Genomic DNA, 21,944 nt, shown 5'->3' with positions numbered 1-21,944 from the left:
CAAGACTTCATGCCCTCTGTTGCACAGATTAATATAATTTCAACAAGAGAGACAAAAAGTCAGTACAGCTTTCACTGGTCGCGAGTCTCCTCTTTATGCATTTCAATTACCATTTTGGCCTTTGGCCTCCACTTTTGAACAAATGGATGTTATGAATAAAACAATTATTATTATTGCTAATAATGGGTAATTATTGCTAGGATGTTAAGCGTTTTTTAATCTTAAATAGAGAGCAGGAGAAAAAATAAAGGAAACTTTAGGATGTTAAGCATTTATAATTAATTCTAAAAGAACTGGCAGATATTTGAGTTAATGTGCTATCACAATTAGAACTAAAAAAATTCTAATTATTACGACAGAAGCAAAGTAGAGCAGGTGGAAGCAATATGGTATCATACTATCATTAGGTTTATGGAGTATTATTTTGATCATGTGTAACAAAAGCATGGAAAATTTTAATAAGGCTAGAATCTTTTATGACCTCAACCTTAGTCCAAATTTCTTTTATTTGTTGGCTGAATTGTTCATTTAGTACTTTCTTTATTAATTTCATTTTATGTGCCATATTTTTTAATTTTTAAAAAAGAATATTACTTTTTTATATTTTAAAATTTTAATTATAAACTTATTATTTTATTCTTAATGACATATTTTTATAGACACCAAACCTTATGACATATTCAAGGTCATAAGTTTCAATTTTTTTTTTTTTTTATAATTTGAACATCATATCTAGTCATACATTATCAGATAAAATAAAATGGATAGAGCTAAAATAACATAAGGTATAAAAGACGACTTAAGGAATAAATTCTGTAAACTGTAATGTCAAACGAAACACTCGTAGGAAACAAAACAAAAACAGATTATTTTCTAATTTAAAAGTCCAATTAGAAAGAGAAAAAAAAGAATGCATAAGGGGACTGAGGATAGTTAAGTAAGTTTACAGGTTTAAAACGACAAAGTGGTGTCCGAAGACGAGACAAGCCGACGTGCGGGGGATACATTCACAATTGCCATGAATATTCACAAAATGCATGAATGAAATTTGAGAAAAATTGAACAAAATCTATGACCAAACGAGTTCTTAATTTTGAACCCGCTTGACTGTTTCTCCTAAGTATCATGTTCTATTAAGTGGGTTCAACCAATACTTATATAAGTATGAAATTTACAGAATTTAAACCTATATAAAATATCTAAAATATCCTATGAAGCGGGTTTATACGAACCTTCTTGATTCTATGTGGGTCTGTTCCTAACTGTGATGGCACTAAGCAGGCATGCAAGGGATGGTAACATTTCAACTTTGTCAAAAAAAAAAGGAAATTGACAACGTAAACGAAGATTTATGAAAGAAAAATTATGTAATTGCGACAGCCAGACCAATCGTGATTTTGCATTTTTAGTTAGTGAGACTTGTTAATGGTGAGAGGTGAGAAGATTTGAAGCACGAGTCAGTCTTGAGATTAATATATTTTGATACTCAAAAATAAATGTGATTGACTTAAATCACTTAATTACTGAATATGTTTGAAATAATTTCAGACAAATCCAAATCACAATATTCTAATGCAGGGGTTATAGTCGTTTTTCTTTAATTATCACCTAATTTTAAGGTAATCGTAGGTGATATTGAAACTTTCAAGACCAGTTCTATGGTTGAGTCGGTAGCTAGAGCACTATGATTAACCAACTAACGATATAGGAAGTCGTTAAAACACTTGGTAAACCTAACTAACAAAAGCACAGGATATAGTATAAGATAAGCTCGCTCATCAAAACCAAAAGCAAAACATTAAACTCAACAAGGCTAGACTGCTAGTTAGTTAGAGGCAACAAAAAGCAATTTTGTCAGAAGCTGCTAGCTTCAGCCTAAAATCTTTCGAAGTAATTGATGTAAAATTATCTTCTTATCTTATTTTAATTCTATTTGTATGGGTGTAAACTTTGATTTTTTTTGTTTGTTTGATAATCTGTAACAATAGTTAAGTAATATTGGAACTTCTTTACAAGTGAAGAGACGAGCTCTTTAAGCATTTTGCAACCATACGCCTTGATAATTTACTAGTTAGTCACTTCAATTTCTATGTTAATGTAACGGCCCGGTCGGTCGTGCTTTCCCCGTATCTTTTTCTGCTTATGTGACTTGCCGGGAGGTTGTTGTTGTGATTTCGGAGTGAATTGAGACACTTAGTCCCTAAACGGAAGTTTAAGCCTTAGGATTTTGACTGTAGTCAGAACTGTGTGAAGAGGACTCCGGAATGGAGTTCCTCGGTCTCGTTAGCTCCGTTGGGTGATTTTGGACTTAGGGGTGTGTCCGGATTGTGTTTTGGAGGTCTGTAGCTCATTTAAGCTTGAAATGGCGAAAGTCGAATTTTTGGAGATTTTGACCGATAGTGGACTTTTTGATATCGGGGTCGGAATCCGATTCCAGAAGTTGGAGTAGGTCTGTAATGTTGAATATGACTTGTGTGCAAAATTTGGAGTCAATCGGACGTGGTTTGATAGGTTTCGACATCAGTTGTAGAAATTGAAAGTTTCAAGTTCATTAAGTTTGAATCGGAGGGTGATTCATGTTTTAGCCATTGTTTGATGTGATTTGAGGGCTCGACTAAGTTCGTATGGTGTTTTAGAACTTGTTGGTATCTTTGATTGAGATCCTGGGGGCCTCAGGTGTGTTTCGGATCATTATCGGATGTGTTTTGGACTTAGAGAAATGGCTGAAGTTTTGTGATCTGGTGCATCTGGTTTCCTTATACGCGATCGCGAGAGAGGGGCCGCGATCGCGTAGGCTTAGCTGGGCAGAGAAAGTTTTGTTCTTCGCATTCTCGGGCAGAAGTATGTGAACGCGTAGTGGTTTTTCGCGAACGCGTGGCCAAGGTCGCGTTCGCATAGAGTTAAGGAGGCTAAAGCTGGGCCACGCGTTTTGCTCATGGACGTTCGAGATCGCGTAAGTCTGAGAGCCAGTACATCGCGTTCGCTTGGTATTTTATCCGTTCGCGTAGGGTTAAATCCCGGAGCAGCAAAGTTGTTCTTCGCGATCGCGAGGCTATTTCCCCGATCGCGATTAAGGAATCACTGGGCAGACTTATATCATTTCAAAATGAGGGTTTGGCCATTTTTATCAAAACTTGAGTTTGAGAGCTCGGATTTGGACGAGATTTTGATGAATTTTCAGAGATATCGATTGGGTAATGATTCTTCACTTGTTTTTGATTATATCTCACTAATCTATCACTAATTTCATCTTTTAATTTCGAATTTGGGTGGAAAATTTGGGGAAAATGGGAAGAAGTTCTTCAACTAAGATTTTGGGTTTTGATTGAGATTTTGATATCAAATTTTGGATAATTTTTGTACGAGTGAACTCGTGAGTGAATGGGTGTTCATATTTTATGACCTTTACCCGATTGCGAGACGTGGGCCCGGGGAGACTTTTTGGGATAATTTTTTAATTTCTCGCTTTAGGTTTGATTTCATTAACTAGATTAGTTTCTTATAGTTATATTTATGATATGTAATTTATTTTGGCTAGATTTGGGCCATTCGGAGTCGAATATTCGTGGAAAAAGCATTGTTACAGATTGATTTGAGCTTGGTTCGAGGTAAGTGGCTTGTCTAACCTTGTGTGGGGGAAATCTCCTTAAGATTTGGTGTTGTTATAATATGTGAGCATCGTGTATACGAGGTGACGAGTGCGTACATGGGCTATTTATGGAAAAACCTGATTTTTTTACTGAGTAATAGCTTGTTTTCATCTTATCTAAGTATACTAGCATGTGTAGTTATCCTGTTAGCCTAGAATAGCATGTCTACGTGTCCTAATTGCCTATTTGAACTCTTTGCAGCATGTTTAGTAAGTCCTGCTTCTTTCTTGACTTGTACTTAGTATAATTTGTAGGTTTCTTGCTGTAACTGTTATATTCATTTGTTTGAGTTGCGTATTTATTTTGGGACTACGGGACGATATTCCGGGAGATCCCCCTGCATATTTACTTTTGAGACTACGAGGCGGTTCATCGGGAGTTCTCCCTGCATATCTACTTTTGAGACTACGAGGCGGTTCCTCGGGAGTTCTCTCTGCATATTTACTTTTGAGACTACAAGGCGGTTCCTCAGGAGTTCTCCCTTCATATTTACTTTTGAGACTACGAGGCGGTACCTCGGGAGATCTCCTTGCATTTTTACTTTTGGGACTACGAGACGGTATCTCGGGAGATCCCCTGTTGTTTATCCTTGTGTTCTGCGTTGCTACTTTGCTATGTTCTCTTTGTTTAAATTCCAATCTCTTATTATATTGTTATATTCTCCTGCTTATTTATTATATACCAGTAGGCCTGACCTGCCGTCGTCACTACTTGATCGAGGTTAGGCTTGGCACTTACTGGTACTAATTGTGGTGTACTCATGCTACTCTTCTGTACATGTTTTCGTGTGCAGATCGAGATACTTCTTACCAGCCGCATTATCAGTAAATCGAGGCAGCTTTGGAGACTTCAAGGTACATCTGCCGAGTCCGCAGATCTCGGAGTCCCTTTATACTCTTCCCCATGTCCATTATCTTCTGCATTTCTTTTGTTAGACTCTGATGTATAGAGATACTAGGTTTCCTTCTGTAGCTTGTGATTCACGATGTTCCGGATTTTGGAAAAATGTGTACGTCTAGTGTTTTGGTTATTGTATATGCCGAGTGGCGTTATTATTGGTTACTCAGTATCTAATGCAGTTAATTATTTAGTTTTACTTCCATTATTTATATTTCTACAATCTGTTAGATTTACCTAGTCGTAGAGACTAGGTGTCGTCACGATATGTCTCGGAGGGATGTTTGGTTCGTGACAAGTTGGTATCAGAGCTCTAGGTTCATAGGTGTCGTGAGTCACAAGCTGGTTTATTAGAATCTCGCGGATCGGTACAGAGACATCTGTACTTATCTTCAGGAGGCTATAAAACTGTTAGGAAAATTACACTTCTTTGATTCCTTATCGTGCGAAATTTGTTGACATAAAAAAATATATTCTAAACTTCTGTATTCTATTCTTTCTCACAGATGGTGAGGACCTGTACCGAAGGATCTGATAACCAGGCACTCGCGCCCCCTGCTAGAGCCGCAAGAGGCTGGGGTAGAGGTAGAGGATGCCCACGCAGTGCAGCCAGATCCCCCGCACGAGCTGCTACAGAGGAGCCCCCAGTAGCTCCAACTGGAGTGCAGACACCTGAGACACCTGTTGCCGCACCAGTTCTCCAGGAGACCCTAGCCCAATTTCTAAGCATGTTCAATACCTTAGCTCAGGCTGGATTGATTCAACTTGCTCCTGCCATATCTCAAACCGGGGGAGGAGCACAGACTCCCATCGCCGGTACTCCAGAGTAGTGGGTTCAGGCTGACCAGGTTCCAGAGATTATATCGATGCAGCCGGTAGCTCCGGTTTAGCATGAGACTACGACAACCGCTTCTGAGGCGGAACAACTCAGACTTGAGAGGTACAAGAAGTACCACCCACCTACCTTCAGTGGATTGGCTACAGATGATGCTCAGGGTTTTCTGGAGGAGTGTCATCGTATTCTCCGTACTATGGGCGTAGAGGAGACGAGTGGGTTTCATTTACCACATTTTAGTTTAGAGGAGCAGCCTATTAGTGGTGGCGTGCTTATGAGTTGAGTAGTCCGGCTGAGGCAGCTTCACTTATGGACTCAGTTCTCGGACATGTTTTTTAGAGAGTATGTCCCTTAGAGCCTCAGGGACTCATGGCACGTGGAGTTTGAGCAGCTGCGTCAGGGTGCTATGACTGTGTCAGAGTATGCAGTCCGCTTCAGTGATTTGGCCCGACATGCACCGGACTTGGTTGCCATAGTTCGAGAGAGGGTTCGGCGATTTATTTAGAGACTCCACCCCAGTATCCGGATTAGTATGGACAGGGAGTTGGAGATGGATATTTCCTATCAGCAGGCTGTGAGTATCACCAGGAGATTGGAGGGCATGCTCGCCAGGGATAGAGAGGAGAGAGAGGCCAAGAGGTCTCGAGAGACTGGTTCTTATTCTGGTGCTCGTGCCCTAGCAGCTCGCCATGGTAGGGGTTATGTGAGTCGCCCCGTTCATTCAGCTCTTCCAGCCGCCAGTGGTGTTCCAGCCCCTTCTAGGCCCCAGGAGCCTTATTATGCACCGCTGGTATCTAGTGTGCCTCCTGCACGGGGTGTTCCCAGCGTCCAGTCCAGCAGACCTGGCCCGAGCCAGTCACAGCAGTCACGCCCTCCGAGAGCTTATTTTGAGTGTGGCGACACTCGCCATATGGTGAGGGATTTCCCCAGACTTAGGAGGGGTGCACTTCCACAGACTTCTCAGGCACCGCGTGCTCCACCGGGTCCTCAGGCTATGATTCCTGCACCATGTACCGCCCCACCTGCTCAGTCAGCTCGAGGTGGAGGTCGAGGAGGTCTCCCTAGAGGGGGATACCAGGCCATATATTTTGATCTTCCGGCTCGTACAGAGGTAGTTGCTTTCGACTATGTCATTACAAGTATTGTTCCAGTCTGACATAGAGACGCGTCGGTCCTATATGATCCAGGCTCTACATATTCCTATGTGTCCTCTTATTTTGCCCTGTATTTGGGCGTATCTCGGGATTCTTTGAGTTCCCCTGTTTATGTGCTACTCATGTGGGAGATTCTCTTGTTATGGACCGCGTGTATCGGTCGTGTTTGATTGCTCTTAGTAGTTTTGAGACCAGAGCCGATTTATTATTGCTCAGTATGGTAGACTTTGATGTTATCTTGGGCATTGACTGGTTGTCGCCCCATTATGCTATTATTGATTGTCATGCTAAGACCATGACGCTGGCTATGCCAGGATTACCATGATTAGAGTGGAGAGGTACCTTAGAGTATACTCCCAGCAGAGTTATTTCATTTCTTAAAGCTCAATGATTGGTTGAGAAGGGGTGTGACGCGTATCTAGCTTATGTAAGAGATGTCAGTATTGATACCCCTACAGTTGAGTCAGTTCCAGTAGTGAGGGACTTTCCATATGTGTTTCCAGCTGATCTTCCGGGCATGCCGCCCGACACAGATATTGATTTTGGCATTGATTTATTGCCGGGCACTCAGCCCATCTCTATTCCTCCATATCGTATGGCTCCTCCCGAGTTGAAGGAGTTGAAGGAGCAGTTACAAGAATTGCTTGATAAGGGCTTCATTTGACCCAGTGTGTCACCTTGGGGTGCTCATGTCTTATTTGTGAAGAAGAAGGATGGCTCTATGCGGATATGTATTGATTACCGCTAGTTGAACAAAGTCACAGTGAAGAACAGGTATCCATTGCCTCGTATTGATGATTTATTTGATCAACTATAGGGTGCGAGAGTGTTTTCCAAGATTGATTTACATTCTGGCTATTATCAGTTGAAGATTCGGGAGCCATATATCCCAAAGACTACTTTCAGGATTCGGTATGGTCACTACGAATTCCTTGTGATGTCATTTGGGCTAACCAATGCCCCAGCAACTTTTATACACTTGATGCATTATCTTGACTCGTTACAGCCTTATCTTGACTCGTTCGTCATTGTGTTTATTGACGACATTCTGGTGTACTCCCGGACTCGGGAGGATCATGAGCAGCACCTGAGGATTGTGCTTCAAACCTTGAGAGAAAAAGAAGTTATATGAAAAATTTTCAAAGTGTGAGTTTTGGCTAGACTCAGTGGCATTCTTGGGTCATGTAGTATCGAGTGATAGAATCCAGGTGGATCCGAAGAAGGTGGAAGCAGTGCATAATTGGCCTAGACCGTCATCAGCTACGTAGATCCAGAGTTTTCTTGGTTTGGCGGGGTATTACCGTCATTTTGTAGAGGGATTCTCATCCATTGCAGCACCTATGACCAGGATGACCCAGAAGGTTGCTCCGCTCAGATGGACAGAGGAGTGTGAAGAGAGCTTTCAGAAGCTCAAGACAACTTTGACTACATCCCCAGTATTGGTATTGCCTACAGGTTCAGGGTCTTATATTGTATATTGTGATGCATTGCGGATTGGTCTCGGTGCGGTGTTGATGCAGGACGGTAGGGTGATTGCCTACACGTCCAGACAGCTGAAGGTGCATGAAAAGAACTATCTTGTCCACGACCTTGAGTTAGCAACTATTGTTCATGCTTTGAAGATTTGGCGGAACTATTTGTACGGGTTCCTTATGAGATCTACACCGATCACCGGAGTTTGCAGCATCTGTTCAAGAAGAAGGTTCTTAATTTGCGTAAGAGGAGGTGGTTAGAGTTGATTAAGGATTACGATATCACCATTCTGTACCACCATGGGAAGGCCAATGTGGTGGCCGATGCTTTGAGTCGCAGGGCAGAGAGTTTGGGGAGCTTAGCATATCTACCACCAGTAGAGAGGCCCATGGCGTTGGATGTTCAGGCCTTAGCCAGCCAGTTTGTGATATTGGATATTTCTGAGTCGAGTCGAGTATTGTCTTGTGTGATCTCTCGGTCTTCTCTTTATGATTGTATCATGGAGCATCAGTATGATGACCCCCATCTGCTTATCCTTAAGGACACAGTCCAGCACAATGATGCTAAGGAGGTCACTATTGGGGATGATGGTGCATTGAGGATGCATGGCAGACTATATGTGCTTAATGTGGATGGTTTGCGTGAGTTGATTCTCCAGGAGGCTCACAGTTCATGGTACTCCATTCATCCAGGTGCCGCGAAGATGTATCAGGACTTGAGGCAACATTACTGGTGGACGAGGATGAAGAAGGACATAGCAGAGTTTGTGGCTCGGTGTCTAAATTGCCAGCAGATTAAGTATAAGCAACAGCGGCCAGGTGGATTGCTTCAGAAGATATATATTCCAGAGTGGAAATGGGAGCGGATAACTATGGATTTCATTGTTGGGACTCCCACGGACTCAACAGAAGTTTGACGCAGTGTGGGTGATTGTGGATAGGCTGACCAAGCCAGCTCATTTCATTCCTGTGATGACTACCTATTCTTCCTAGCAGTTGGCTCGAATTTATATCCGCGAGATTGTCAGGCTTCATGGTGTACCGGTATCTATCATCTCTGACCGTGGTACGCAATTTACATCACGGTTCTAGAGGGCTGTACAGTAGGAGTTAGGTACTCGGGTTGAGCTGAGCACAATATTTCACCCTTAGACGGACGGACAGTCCGAGCGCACTATTCAGATACTAGAGGATATGCTCCGCGCTTGTGTGATAGATTTTGGGGGTGCTTGGGATCAGTTCTTGTCACTTGTGGAGTTTGCCTACAATAACAGTTATCAGTCGAGCATTCAGATGGCACCGTATAAGGCTCTGTATGGTAGGCGGTGTCGGTATCCAGTGGGTTGGTTCGAGCCAGTCGAGGAGGCGACTTGGGAGACAGAGTAGGATATGCGCAACCGTTATCCTTATCTTTTCACCACTTTAGGTATGTCTCTATACTCGTTCGAGGACGAACGATTGTTTAAGAGAGGGAGGATGTAACAACCCGGCCGGTCATTTTGAGAGTTATAGCCCCTATCCCCTATTTACTGCTTTCCCCGTATCTTTTTATGCTTATGTGACTTGCCAGGAGGTTTTTGTTGTGATTTCGGAGTGAATTGGGACACTTAGTTCCTAAACGGAATCTTAAGCCTTAGGATTTTGACCATAGTCGGAACTGTGTGAAGACAACTCCGGAAAAGAGTTTCGTCTATTCCGTTATCTCCGTTGGGTGATTTTTGAACTTAGGGGCGTGTCCGGATTATGTTTTGGAGGTCTGTGGATCATTTAGGCTTGAAATGGCGAAAGTCGAATTTTTGGAGATTTTGACAAGTAGTGGACTTTTTGATATCGGGGTCGAAATCCGATTCCGAGAGTTGGAGTAGGTCCGTAATGTTAAATATGACTTGTGTGCAAAATTTGGGGTCAATCGGATGTGATTTGATAGGTTTCGACATCGGTTGTAGAAATTAGAAGTTTCAAGTTCATTAAGTTTAAATCGGAGGGTGATTCATATTTTTAGCGTTGTTTGATGTGATTTGAGGGCTCGCCTAAGTTTGTATGGTGCTTTTGGAATTATTTGTATCTTTGGTTATGGTTTCGGGTGCCTCGGGTGTATTACGGATCATTATCGGATGCGTTTTGGACTTAGAGAAATGGCTGAAGTTCTATGATGTGGTGCATCTGGTTTCCTTATACGTAATCGCGAGAGAGGGGCCGCGATCGCGTAGGCTTAGCTGGGCAGATGAAGTTTTGTTCTTCGCGTTCGCGGGAAGAAGGATGCGAACGCATAGTGGTGCTTCGCGAACACGTGGCCAAGGTCGCGTTCGAGTAGAGTTAAGGAGGCTAAAGCTGGGCCACACGCTTTGCTCATCGCGAACACGTGAGGACGTTCGCGATCGCGTAAGTCTTAGAGCCTGTACATCGTGTTCGCTTGGTGTTTTACGCGTTCACGTAGGGTAAAATCCTGGAGCAGTGAAGTTGTTCTTAGCGATGGCGAGGCTATTTCCGCGATCGCGATTAAGGAATCACTAGGCAGACTTATATCATTTCAAAACGAGGGTTTGGACATTTTTATCAAAACTTGAGTTTGGGTGCTCGGATTCGGACGAGAGTTTGAGGGATTTTCAGAGATATCGATTGTGTAATGATTCTTCACTTATTTTTTGTTACTTCCCACTAATCTATCACTAATTTCATCTTTTAATTTCGGATTTGGGTGAAAATTTTGAAAAAAATGGGAAGAAGTTCTTCAACTAAGATTTTGGGTTTTGATTGAGATTATGATATCGGATTTGGATAATTTTGGTATGAGTGAACTCGTGAGTGAATGAGTGTTCATATTTTGTGACCTTTAGCCGATTCTGAAATATGGGCCCAGGGAGACTTTTTGGGGCGATTTTTTAATTTCTCGCTTTAGCTTTGATTTCATTAACTAGATTAGTTTCTTATAGTTATATTTATGATATGTGGAAAAAGCATTGTTACAGATTGATTTGAGCTTGGTTCGAGGTAAGTAGCTTGCTTAACCTTGTGTGGGGGAAATCCCCTTAGGATTTGGTGTTGTTATGATATGTGAGCGCTGTGTACGCAAGGTGACGAGTGCGTACACGATCTATTTATGAAAAAACCTTATTTTTTACTGAGTAATAGCCTGTTTTCATCTTATCTAAGTATACTAGCATGTACAGTTATCCTGTTAGCCTAGAATAGCATATCTACATGTCATAATTGCGTATTTGAACTCTTTGTAGCATGTTTAGTAAGTCCTGCTTCTTTCTTGACTTGTACTTAATCTAAATTGTAGGTTTCTTGCTGTAACTATTATATTCATTTGTTTGAGTTGCGTATTTATTTTGGGACTACAGGACGATATCCCGGGAGATCCCCCTGCATATTTACTTTTGAGACTACGAGGCGGTACCTCGGGAGCTCTCCCTACACATCTATTTTTGAGACTACGAGGCGGTTCCTCGGGAGTTCTCCTTGCATATTTACTTTTGATACTACGAGGCGGTTCCTCGGGAGTTCTCCCGGCATATTTACTTTTGATACTACGAGGCAGTTCCTCGGGAGTTCTCCCTTCATATTTACTTTTGAGACTACGAGGCGGTACCTCGGAAGATCTCCTTACATTTTTACTTTTGGGACTACGAGACGGTATCTCTGGAGATCCCCTGCTGTTTATCCATGTGTTCTGCGTTGCTACTTTGCTATGTTCTCTTTGTTTAAATTCCAGTCTCTTTTTATTTTGTTATATTCTCCTGCTTATTTATTATATACCAGTGGGCCTGACCTGACCTCGTCACTACTCGACCGAGTTTAGGCTTAGCACTTTTCGTGTGCAGATCCAGGTACTTCTTACCAGCCGCATTATCAGTGAGTCGAGACAGCTTTGGAGACTTCAAGGTATATCTGTCGCGTCTGCAGATCTCGGAGTCCCTTTATATTCTTCCCCATGTCTAATATCTTCTGCATTTCTTTTGTTAGACTTTGATGTATAGAGATACTAGGTTTCCTTATGTAGCTTGTGATTCATGATGTTTCGGATTTTGAAAAACTGTGTACGTCTAGTGTTTTGGTTATTATATATGCCGAGCGGCATTATTATTGGTTATTCAGTATCTAATGCTGTTAGCTGTTTAGTTTTGCTTCTATTATTGATATTTTCGCAATATGTTAGGCTGATCTAGTTGTAGAGACTAGGGGTCATCACGACATGTCTCGGAAGGATGTTTGGGTCGTGACAGTTAGTCATGGCAAACTGTTGCATGTAAATTAAATGGGATTTATTAACTTATTTTCAAAAACTTTTAAAATCTTTTTGGGAACTTTCTTAGCCCAACATTGTAAATACTGAAAAGTTTTGTCCTGATGACGTTATATTTAAAAAATATATTTTCAACGTATTCTTGTAAAAAGAAAGTGTTTCAATTTTGCTTGTAGTACTACTTACCCGAACTACTTTTAAATCATAAAGTCTAATATTATAGCAAACACTTTTGATTTTTGATTGAAGGCATCTAGCACCAATTTTTTGGAGTTGTTTTTAGCAAACAGTTTGATTCCTGGCAACTAGTACTGGAACAAAATAAGCAAGACATTTGGAAGGTACAGCTACCCGCTTAGGCACTTGAAAATATCTGCACAAACAAATAAACAAATGATTCATTATTTAGTTGTGCTTAAATCAGCAGCATCATTTTCACTAATATGCTACTCCAGTATTATTTGTTCGAACAGCTAATTGTAAGACGGATTCAATAAGGGGGAAATATCCTTGGATTTTTACATTCTTTTTTGAGCGATTATGATTGTATATATCGCCTTTGTTCCTTGTTGTTGTTCCTTATATCTGCATTGCTTTAAAGCCAAACAATGTTATTAATTAATTAGACTCTTGCGTATGTAAACACCAGTTTGTCCGTCATTTTCTTTTATTATAACTTGAATTTGTACATGTGTTTAGGTTACTAGCTTTATAACTAACAATAATGGAGTTGATTGGTCTTTTCAATGCATTTCACTTCCTGTCTATATCCAACATCACTAATTATTTGTAATTCAACTTTTTGAAATTCTCCTCAAGAAAACATTTTTACTGTAATCAAATATTAATTCATACTACTATATATTTACTATGATGAACACTGCTCTGACATTTTAGATACTTGTGTATACGGTCGAAATAGATTTCGGACTTCCTACGTTCGATCGAGTTCAAGTGTTAAAAAGTCGGAGTGAGATTTTGGGAGTGAGTTCTGAAGTCAGTCCTAACGAGCCTCGAGTCCGAAGGTCGCTCGAGGAGTCAGCTCGATAACCTTATCGAGCCCGTGACCGAATCGATCCGCAAGGCACTGCTTCGAGGTCGGAAATGCGCGACACCCATCCCGAAGGTTGAACTCGAGCCAAGACCGAAGGGCCCTACCTAGTGACGAGTTCGAGCCAGTATCGATCTCACAGACAAGAGCCGTTGCAACCGCATCAAGAGAGAGAATCTTGGCGGGAATCGAGGAAGATACAAATCATCATGGGCCTTCCACTATATGCTTTATTTTATTATTTTTTGTAATAACCCTCTACTATAAAAGGGAGAGTCCTTGTAAGCTATGGAGAGAAAAAAACACACGGAATAGATTGGAACAAAAAGATCTTTTCTCCTATATAAAGATATCTCCTTGTGCTCGTTTTACTGGATCTTATTCATTCCTTCTGTTCATCATTGTCATTCTCATAATCAAAATACTCGTGTCGTTATTTTTATATCAAAAGGTATTACGTATCCTTAAAACCATATATAAATTTAACATTATCCGATTTTTCGGGTAAACAGTTTGGCGCCCACCGTGGGGCTAAGTATAACAGTGTTCGTTTGATATAAATCTACAGTACACGCCAGCTTATAACTTCAAATCAGCAATGGCTTTACCTATCGACCGCGAAGCCGGCCTTCAAGATGAAACCAACAACTTGGCACCCGGGGCTGGAAGGTCACTTAACGATGGCACCGAGGCTCGAATTGAAGTACCCGAAATTCGAGCCGAAGTACCATTGGATGTCAATTCACAAATAGCTTTGGAGGCGAATCAGCGTTCCGAACCGGAAAGAAGCATTCAGGGCGGTACTCGATCCGTAGCCCGAGACACCCATAATGCGGGGAAATCGGGTCCAGCTTACGTATGATCTTCGAGATGCTACAAGCCCAACAAGTAGCGATAGCTCAGTTACAGAGCCAAAGTCGCGTACAAAGCAGGTCGGATTCCAATCCACTTCGAGAAATCACTCCCAGAACGGAGCCCGCCATAGTAAAATCAAACGAGCACGAATCGGGGACCACTCCCAGAATTACTAAATTGCTCGAGAAACTCACAAAATGAGTCGAAGCCAACGACAAGAGAGTAGAAACATACAATGTCAGGGTCGATTAAATCTCGGGGGCTCCACTAATGATAAAAGTACTTGATTTGAAAAAATTCATACAAAAGCCTTTTCCCTCGAGTGCGGCACCAAAATCAATCCTCAAAAAATTTCGTATGCCCGAAATTCCAAAATATAATAGTACGACCGATCCTAACGAACATGTCACCTCTTACACATGTTCCATCAAAGGTAACGATTTGGAGGACGATGAGATCGAATCCGTGTTGTTGAAAAAGTTCGGGGAGACCCTCTTGAAGGGAGCGATGATCTGGTATCATAATTTACCACCAAATTCCATCGATTCTTTTGCCATGTTAGCAGATTCGTTCGTAAAGGCACATGCTGGTGCCATAAAGGTTGCAACAAGGAAATTAGACCTCTTCAAAGTAAAGCAAAGGGGTAATGAAATGTTGAGGGAATTCGTATCCCGATTTCAAATAGAACGCATGGAATTGCCACCGGTCACAGAGGATTGGGCCGTACAAGCTTTCACCCAAGGGTTGAACGAGCTAAGTTCGATAGCATCACATCGGCTGAAACAAAATTTGATCAAGTATCCAGCAATAACTTGGGCAGATGTACGTAATCGATACCAATAGAAAATTAGGGTCGAGGATGATCAGTTGGGAGCTCCGTATGGACCCGTGCATCAGAACATGACAGCTACTAAAAACCAAAAGGAGATCGACAGAGAACAAAGGTCGAACAGAGACTGATATTAACCGTATGTCACAGATCGAGTGAACAATAGTTCAGCACGCAATACAGTTCGGAACAATCGAAGGATTGATCGAGGTAAAAATTCTTGGGGACTTATGAGCAAGAGCGGCATTAATAAATATGAGAACAGAATAATGAGGCCGATGCGCTTGCAAATTTGGGATCGTCGGTCGAGGTAGATAACTTGGGCTCGAGGAATGTTGTTCAACTTTCGAGACCGGTAATCAAAGAAGGTTACGCCGAGATAAATTCTACAAGCTTAACCTGGGATTGGAGAAACAAGTATATTGAATACTTAAAGAGCGGAAAGCTCCCATCAGACCCTAAAGATTCTAGGACCCTACAGACTGAAGCTGCTCGATTCACGTTGGCTTCGGATGGAACACTGTACCGAAGGACATTCGATGGACCGTTGGCAGTATGCTTGGGTCCGGAAGATACCGATTACATCCTACGGGAAGTGCACGAGGGCACTTGAGGGAATCACTCCGGTGCCGATACATTAGTTCAAAAAATAATCAAAGCAGGGTATTATTGGATCGATATGGGCAAAGATGCGAAGGAATTTGTTCGTAAATGTGACAAATGTCAAAGGTTTGCGCCAATGATCCATCAACCCGTAGAGCAACTTCACTCACTTCTATCCCCATGGCCGTTCATGAAATGGGGAATGGATATCGTCGGCCTTCTGCCATCGACCCCAGGTAAAGCCAAATTCATTTTATTTATGACTGACTTTTTTTCTAAATGGGTTGAAGCGCGGGCGTTCGAGAAAATAAGAGAGAAAGAAGTTATAGACTTTATTTGGGATCATATCATATGCCGGTTCGGGATACCCACCGAAATAGTATGTGACAATGGAAAACAATTCGTTGGCAGCAAAGTAACAAGATTCCTGGAAGATTACAAAATAAGAAGGATACTATCGATGCCATACCACCCCACTGGGAATGGACAGGCCAAATCAATGAACAAAACTGTCATTCAAAACCTAAAGAAGAGGTTGAACGACGCTAAAGGAAAATGGAGAGAAATCCTGCCCGAAGTCCTTTGGGCATATCGGACGACGTCAAAATCCAGTATGGGGGCGACCCCATTCTCTTTAGTATATGGGTCCGAAGCATTAATACTAGTCGAAGTTGGTGAACCCAGTACCAGATTTCGATTCGCGATGGAAGAATCAAATAACGAGGCTATGAATACCAGCCTCAAATTATCGGACGAAAGACGAGAAGCTGCTCTCGTCCAATTGGCCGCCCAAAAGCAGCGAATCGAAAGATATTATAATCGAAGAACCAAGCTTCGCCATTTCAAACCCGGGGACTTAGTGTTAAGAAAAGTCACCATCAATACCCGAAATCCGAACAAAGGAAAACTAGGACCGAATTGGGAAGGACCATATCAGGTGCTCGAGAACATCGAAAAGGGATCGTACAGGCTCGGCATTATAAACGGCAAACAGCTATCAAGCAGCTGGAATGTATCACATCTGAAACGGTACTACTGCTAAGGTACGACCTTTCCATATTCATTTACATTTCAAAACTGAACCCTACAGAAGTCCGAACAAGGGCTAAGATGGATCTTTCGCTTGAAAGCACGCGTTGCACTCTTTTTCCCTTACACCGGTTTTATCCCAAATGGGTTTTTTGGCAAGGTTTTTAATGAGGCAATCATTGATTGTGCTTCACTTACAACAATATCCGAGGCCTCTTTACAATTGACCTCAAATACTGAGGGGGCATTAGGCCCTCAAATACATCAAGTTCAGATGCAAGAGAGTTATTTCACAACAACAGGGTTCCAATAGGAAATATTGTAAGAGCCAAATGGTCGAAACGAACCATGCTCATGTAGATTGGCCTGAACCCAGGCGCGAAACATGAACACATGTATAATGATGTGCGAAGAAAGTTCTCTTCTTTATCGACATCTTATATTCAAGGAAAATTCCCCTATTTGGAGATTTATTATGCAAACAGAATCAAGTTAAATTCGACCAATTAAGCCTACAGGCTACATTGCATAGAGTTCGAATCATTCACTCGACTGCTAAGCCTACGGGCTACTTCGACCATTACGCCTACGGGCTACATTGGATCGAGTTCGAATCATTCACTCGACCGCTAAGCCTACGGGCTACTTCGACCGTTATACCTACGGGCTACATTGCATCGAGTTCGAATCATTCATTCGACTGATAAGCCTACAAGCTACTTTTTATTTTGAGTTCGAGCAAGCACTCACTCGACCACTAAGCCTACGGGCTACTTCGACCGTTATGCCTACGAGCTACATTGCATCGAGTTCAAATCATTCACTCAACTGATAAGCCTACGGGCTACTTTTTATTTTGAGTTCGTGCAAGCATTCACTCGACCACTAAGCCTACGGGCTACTTCGACCATTACGCCTACGGGCTGCATTGCATCGAGTTCGAATCATTCACTCGACGACTAATGCTTACAGGCTACTTTTATTTCGAATTCGAGCAAGCACTCACTCGACCATCACGCCCACGGGCAACATTACTTCGAGTTCGAATCATTCACTCGATGATTAAAGCCAACGTCTACTTTCATTTCGAGTTCAAGCAAAACACTCACTCAAGTATTACGCCTACAAATTATATTTCTTCAAGTTTGAATCATTAACTCAACTAGTAAGCCCAAAGGCTACGTCACTTCGAACAATCAATCATTGAGACTACGAAGTCCAAATTTGATTGAATTGTTAAGATCCTTGTGAAAACATTTGTAAGGCACGCATAAAGTCTTCACAAATTGACCAAAGTTGTCTATATACAAAAATTTCTACATGATTGATTACAAACATAAAAAATTATGAACTAAGCTTCCTGATCATCCGCAGGGGCGTTTGCTTCTCTGTTAGGCTCTCCACCATCCTCAAATCCGCTCTTGCTACCGTCATCATCATCATCATCGCCATCAGAAGCCAAGGCTTCAGCTTCAGCTTCGAGCTCTTTAGCCTTTTTTATTTCTTCAATAAGGTCGAAACCTCGAGCATGTATCTCCTCGAGGGTCTCCCTCCGAGACCTACATTTAGCAAGTTCGGCAATCCAATGTGCTCGAGTGTTGGCAGTGTCCGCCGCCTATCGTGCCTCCATCTGAGCAGTCTCGGCATCAGCCCGATACACGGCAATAGACTTATCCGCCAAGATTTTCTACGACTCAACCTCCGCCTTAGCTTCAGCAAGTTGGGCTTCAAGCTCCTCGATCCTCTTAGCTTGAGCCGAACCCTTTTGCTTAACGTTTCGAAGCTGAACATCGACCGATAATAAGTTGGTGAAAACGGTCTATTTTTCCGCAGCCAGGCGATCGATAGTCTCCTTCCACCGATTACATTCAGCTTTGATTTGATCGACTTCTTCCCGAAGTGATCCGATCTTTTCAACCTTTTACTGCAGCTGAGAAAACGAAGGGTTTACTTCCACAGTCGAGTCAATCCCATGATTTAACAGAACGAGGCTCACCTGCTTATCAAGTTCGGCCTCTTCTTCACGAGCCTTAGCCAAATCCGCTTGGAGGTCCTTTATAGCCTCGTCCTTTTGGCTGCAAAGAAGCCACAAGGCATCTCTCTCCCCCGAAACCTTCTGAAGCTCGACCTCACACTGGCTAAGGTCGACTCGAAACCTACTAATGGCATGCATAGTAGGGAAAGAACACGAGTCAAATTCGGAAAAGAACAAAGAAACCAAGTATAGTAAAATCATTACCCGAGTAATGTAACGTTGGGCCTCTTCTAGTAGAAGAGAAGCTTCCCCAGTATCGGAAGCATCATCGACTCCAGTAAAGCAATCCCGAAAGGGATCCCCTACACTAGAGCCTCCGCCCATATCGGGGGTCTTCAATTCTCGAGCTTCCTTTAACGCCTCCTCAGAAAAGGTAGGAAGAGAAGGTGAATAACCCACTGTCATAGTCCTAAGCAAATAACTCGGGGCATTCCGATCAAGACTCGGGATCCCGGGTCAACCCCGACCGGTACAGCCGCCATCGGCTCAGGAGCTTCGGTGACCTCGATAGCTCTGGCAGATCGGGTCACCAAAGCCGAGGCACCTCCTTCTTACTCTTCTTCTTCTTCGTCTTCTTATTCTTTTCTCAGTCGTTGGACTGAGTCAATCGAAAGGGCAATTGCCTTCCTCTTCACCCTTCGAGTTTTGGGCTTGGGGCCCTCTGACCGAGAGGCAGCTTTTTGCTTCTTGTCTTTCCCTAGTTTCGGCACCGGGGACTTGGTTCCTTCTTCACCGCTCGAAGGCCTCAAAGCGACGTCCTTGGTTACACCTGCATGAAAGTAAATCGGTAACGAATGGAGCACAAAGAACACTTCGAAGGAAACGAGAAGTAAAACCTTACCATGGTTCTTGGCTTCCCATCTGCCTTTTGCCAAATCACGCCAAGCGCGTTCGGCATAAGAGGAAGTCGAGGCTAACTTTCGAACCCAATCCTAGAGTTCGGGCACCGCTTGTGGCATCCAAGGGGCAGTTGTATATCGGGAAGAGACATCAGAAAAAATCGAAAAAGGATACAAAAAGCAGCGTCTTATGAGAAACACTTACGGTCGAAATTCCATTCCTCGGGGAACGACATCTTCTCTTCCGGAATAAGGTCATGGGTCCTCACCGAATATAATGTCCCATCCAATCCCGATCCTTGTCTTCATCTATGTTCGACATCAAAGCCTTCGATGCCCGACGATGAAGTCTGATTAATCCTCGAAAGATTTGAGGCCGATACAACCGTATGAGGTGATTCAGGGAAAAATCCAGCCCCCGGCTTTGATGGAGAAGAAGCGAAGTTGGATTACTATACGCCATAGAGAGGGATGAATTTGACCAAGGGTGACCTGATATCTCTTGCAAAAATCAATGATCACTGGGTCGATCGGACCCAATATGAAGGGATAAGTGTAAACACTTAAAAACCCCTCTACATGGGTGATGACACTCTCTTCGGGGGATGGAATTTGCAACACAACCTAGGAACCCTAGTTGCAGTCTTTTCTAACGGCCTCGAGATGACCCTCAATTATAGAGCATCGACCCGGGACAGATGAAGGATTCTCAACCTTAAAATTGATCTTCAGAGTACACGGGCCGGGAACGTAGTCATAGGTGGACGGCTCCCCTTGTCGCCGGACGACCGTGAATAAGAAGCTTTCTCCTTCTGAGGTACGGTTTTTGAAGTCTTGGCCATTGATATGAGAAGAAGAAAGACAAAGGAAAGTGAAAAATTGACGACACCAAAACTCTGGTAGCGACAAGATAGGAAGAAAAGATGAGAAAATTTGGGGGAGTGAATGCATAAAAGTGGTAAATGATAGATGGAAGAGTTATTTATAGGCTCTCATCATGACGGTTCAATATCACAGGTGGACGACCGTCATCTGAAAAGCATTAAATACCTTGACAGGCTAAATCATTGGGACAACTATCACATACGTCATAATCGATCCCTGTAAAAACGTCGGCTTATGACCCGATCGAACCACCAAAAATCACATCGATTCTCACCACATCCTTCGTGAGAAACGAGGAGACTATTTGTATACGGTCGAAATAGATTTTGGCCTTTCTACGTTTGATCGAGTTCAAGTGTTAAAAAGTTGGAGTGAGATTTTGGGAGTGAGCTCCGAAGTCAGTACTAATGAACCTCGAGTCCGAAGGTCGCTCAAGGAGTCGGCTCGATAACCTTATCGAGCCCGTGACCGAATCGATTCGCAAGGTACTGCTTCGAGGTCGGAAATGCACGACGCCCATCCCGAAGGTCGAACTCGAGCTAAGACCGAAGGGCCCGACCCAGTAACGAGTTCGAGCCAGTATCGAACTCACAGACAAGAGCCGTTGCAGCGGCACCAAGAGAGAGAATCTTGACGGGAATCGAGGAAGAGACAAATCATCATGGGTCTTCCACTATATGCTTTATTTTATTATTTTTTGTAATGACCCTCTACTATAAAAGGGGAAATCCTTGTAAGCTATGGAGAAAAAAAACACACGCAATAGATTGGAACAAAAAGATCTTTTCTCCTATACAAAGATATCTCATTGTGCTCGTTTTACTGGATCGTATTCATTCTTTCTGTTCATCATTGTCATTCTCATAATCAAAATACTCGTGTCGTTATCTTTATATCAAAAGGTATTACGTATCCTTAAAATCATATATAAATTTAACATTATCCGATTTTTCGGGTAAACAACTTGTTTAACCCGTAATCCTAACTACTTAACACTTGGCTAGCGTTTGGCCATAGATTCCCAAATCTATTCTGAAAAATTTGATTTGGGTGAAGTATGGTTTGAAGTTGAAAATTTGTTTGGACATCTGTTTTGGGTAAAGTTTGATTTGGAAAAACATGAAATATGACTTATACTCACAAGTTCTAAAAACTATCATAAATACCCAACAATACCATTATCAATAACATTCATTATATTATCGTAAACCATAGTCCTGAATATAAATAAATTTGATACAAAATTATCATTTTTATAATGAACTACATGATACACTATCAGATGACCGAGAAGACGAAGCAACATCGTTATAAAATAATAAATGGTGGGCTCTTTTATAAAATATAAAAGTTTGGAGAAATTTTAAAAAAAATATAATAGTGATATTTTGGCCCAAAACCAGCTCTGGTTTTGGGATTTGGGATTTGGGATTTGAGACTTGGGATTTGGCCAAAATATAGGTAAAATCTATGGTCAAACATGTATTTACCAAATAAAATCCAAGTTTATTTTGGCCAAATCTATGGCCAAACGGGTCCTGGTGTATGTTCATTTGGACCA

The sequence above is a fragment of the Nicotiana tomentosiformis genome, chromosome 8 (assembly GCF_000390325.3).
Source record: "Nicotiana tomentosiformis chromosome 8, ASM39032v3, whole genome shotgun sequence".
Classification (NCBI taxonomy): Eukaryota; Viridiplantae; Streptophyta; class Magnoliopsida; order Solanales; family Solanaceae; genus Nicotiana; species Nicotiana tomentosiformis.
Note: the sequence above shows the minus strand (reverse complement) of the source record.